This window comes from Colobus angolensis, unplaced genomic scaffold (assembly GCF_000951035.1).
Source record: "Colobus angolensis palliatus isolate OR3802 unplaced genomic scaffold, Cang.pa_1.0 Scaffold567, whole genome shotgun sequence".
NCBI classification, from domain to species: Eukaryota; Metazoa; Chordata; class Mammalia; order Primates; family Cercopithecidae; genus Colobus; species Colobus angolensis.
Window position 1 is genome coordinate 146,002 of NW_012119232.1, and position 3,397 is coordinate 149,398.

Below are 3,397 nucleotides of genomic sequence, written 5' to 3' on the forward strand. Positions count from 1 at the left end.
GGCTCCCACCTGGGCCAGTGGGCTTCAGTCTGTAGGTGACTACAGAAGGAGGAGGAGCACCGTCTGTTCTCTCTTCAGGCAGTTGTTGTGTCTCTCAGCGCTTGTTGAGTTCACAACCTATTAAATAAGTCAACTGGTCTTCACCCTCCCAGACAAGTCAACTCAGGGGAGGCGGCAGGGTGCGGGCCTTGGTCTGCAGCCCTAGCTGGGGCTGGGGCCCAGCTGTGAGGTGGGCAGGCAAGCAGCAGGCAAGACCATCTCTGCAAGTGCAGCATAGCCTCGGCCTAGGACAGCGGGCGTGCGTGGCCAAAGCTGTGAGCAGAGGCACAGGTGGTGGCAGCCAGTAGAGACGCCCCATGGGGAACATACTGACCTGTTGTGTGTGCCCCAGGGACAGCCACGAGTTTGACCAGCAACAGGGGTCAGTGTACCCCTCTGAGTCCGAGATCTATGAGGCAGGATCTGGGGATAGGATGGCAGGAGCTGGGGATAGGATGGCAGGAGCTGGGGACAGGATGAGAGGAACTGGGGACAGGATGGCAGGAGCGCCCATGGCTGCTGCTGTGCAGCCTGCTAAGGTGACTGTTGAAGTTGGTGAAGACCTCCACATGCACCACATCCATGACCGGGAGATGCCTGAAGGTAAGGAGGTGACGGGTGCCATCTGCCTTCTGCTTGCCTCTGGCTGCTGCTGTCCCCAAGGTTCCCTTTGAGGCATCGCCCACTTCGAGCTCCTTTCTGCCTGTAGTCAGCTTTCCCGGGGCTGCCCAGGAGCACAAGCTGGCTCTGCCTTGCATTCCCACCCCTTAGTCTTTCCCCACCAAATCCAGCAGTTTCTTTTCGCCTCCCCTCCCAGTCGCTCAGTTCTTGCTCTCTCATCTCATTCTCCCAGGCTGGCATGGGACTATTTATTTATGGCTCTTCTTGTCGAATAAGCAGCAGTTGAATAAATGAGTTGATAAATTTTTATAAATGGTTACATCTTTTTTCTCCTTCTATACATATAGCTTTGGAGTTTAACCCTTCTGCCAATCCAGAGGCAAGCACAATATTCCATGGGAACTGTCAAACAGATGGTGAGACAACATTGTCTGTATCTCTGTGTATTATCCTGTGGGACTTTGTTGAGGCTTCTTTGGACTATTCTCTTCCTTTTCTCAATAAAAACTCATCTCAACTTTCCAGTACGCATCTTATTTTTTCTTTGTACCTATCCAGATGGTACCTAAGTGAAGGAACCAGGTAAGTGCCTAATTGTTTCCTTTGTTAAAGTAGCTAAATCTCAGCACAGTTCATATTCAGATATTTAGGGGTTTCTTGTTTAAAATCAGAATGGAGGTTGCCATGGGAGAGGCTATATGGTATTCTTAATGGGCTGCTGTAAGTCACCTTGATAGAAGCTGCTTAGTTTCTTCTAACTGTAATTTGAACGCAGAAGGAAAAAGAAAAAAGAAGAGTGCTTAAAATAATTGTGAAACAGTGTGAAACGTCCTGGTCAGGGCTGCAGAAAAATGGTTGTGTGTGTGTGTTTGGGGTTTCTCAAAGGAGTTTACCTATGAGGCTCTGATTACTTTAAAATTCTTACTTTAACACAAAATGTGTCTTCCAGATTTATTCCGGTGACTTAACAGACTTTATTTACCTCCTTGTTCTGAAAGATGTGGGGATTGGGTCATGGTCAAAACTTTCAAAAGACATGAAATGTCAGTGTAGACTTTTCATGTGTAATCTAAAGATTGCAGGTTAAAGTCTCAGACCTTTCCTGTAAGAGTGTTTGTTGCTGTGGCTCCTGCTTTATCCTTTCCTTTCCTGATAATAGCATTTTGTTCAAACAGAAGAAAGTTGGAGTTTTGGCTTGGCATGGTGGCTCATGTCTGTAATCCCAGCACTTTGGGAGGCTGAAGTGAGCAGATCATCTGAGGTCAGGAGTTCCAGACCAGCCTGGCCAACAGGTGAAAACCCATCTCTACTAAAAAAAAATACAAAAATTAGCTGGACGTGGTGGTGCATGCTTGTAGTTCTAGCTATTCACGAGGCTGAGGCAGGAGAATTGCTTGAACCCAGGAGGCGGAGGTTGCAGTGAGCAGAGATTGCGCCAGTGCACTCCAGCCTGGGTGACAGAGCGAGACTCCGTCTCAAAAAAAAAAAAAAAAAAAGAAGTTGGATGAGATGATACCCAAACATGATTCCCAGGCAGGTTTACCTAAACTAAACAATGGAAGACTGTAGAGGATGCCATTAAGCTATCTCAAGAATATGGAAGATTATTATTCACTTCTGATGGGACAGGACTTTATAGGGCACCTGAAAAAATTCCCATGAAAAATCACTTTTACAAAATGTCAAGTTATGATAGCCAAGATGAAACCAACGAGTCACAACATTCACATAATACACTGTGCAACCCTGATCTCCTGTCATAAAATGTTTCTTACCTCTAAACCAGAGGTTCATTTTATAATTTAATTTTTCTCATGTTTTCTGTTCTCTTAGCTTAAAAAAAGATCATTCCAAACTTTTGTATGTTTTTCATATATGCTTGCAAAGGGTTGTAAAACTTTATTGTGATTATTGTTGCTTTAAGCTGAAATTTCCCTAATCTTTCTTTAGAGATTGTGGCACAGCATGCTAGTTTCCTTTCCATATCCAATTGTTTTCTGTAATGAATACAGAAATACAGGCACTATTTTGTTACTTTAAATAGACATCATCTCAAGTCTACAAGAATTATCCAAAATGGGTCGGGCAGGTGGCTCAAACCTGTATTCCCAGCACTTTAGGAGGCTGAGGTGGGCAGATCACAAGATCAGGAGCTCGAGACCATCCCGGCTAACACGGTGAAACCCCGTCTCTACTAAAAAATACAAAAAATTAGCCAGGGGTGGTGATGGGCCCCTGTAGTCCCAGCTACTCGGGAGGCTGAGGCAGGAGAATAGCGTGAACCCGGGAGGCGGAGCTTGCAGTGAGCCGAGATCAGCCACTGCACTCCAGCTGGGGCGACAGAGCAAGACTCCATCTCAAAAATAAAAAGAATTATCCAAAATGGTATCTAATGACCTTCCTAGGTCTTCAGACACTATTAATGCAGATTGTAGCCTCTAGGTCCTGAAGATTTTACTAGATACTGGTTACTGAAACTGAGTTTTCTTGAGTTCTTTTTCCTTCCACTCTGGTTTCCCGCATTTCAACATATCACCTATTTTTGTCCTCAAACGTTACTTAAATATTTTCCACAGAGGCCGGGCGCGGTGGCTCAAGCCTGTAATCCCAGCACTTGGGGAGGCCGAGACGGGCAGATCACGAGGTCAGGAGTTCGAGACCATCCTGGCTAACACGGTGAAACCCCGTCTCTACTAAAAAATACAAAAAGCTAGCCGGGCGAGGTGGCGGGCGCCTG

General features: G+C 46.0%; 1 pseudogene across 1 annotated transcript in view; it reads left to right on the forward strand.

Moving 5' to 3' along the window:
* The first annotated feature begins 6 nt into the window (after positions 1-6).
* Positions 7-3,397, forward strand: part of LOC105525931 — a 39,096-nt pseudogene continuing 35,705 nt past the window's right edge. The window contains exons 1-2 of the transcript XR_001003996.1: positions 7-642; positions 1,008-1,076. The product of XR_001003996.1 is annotated as an arf-GAP with GTPase, ANK repeat and PH domain-containing protein 5-like (transcript). The remainder of the gene's footprint in view (positions 643-1,007; positions 1,077-3,397) is intronic.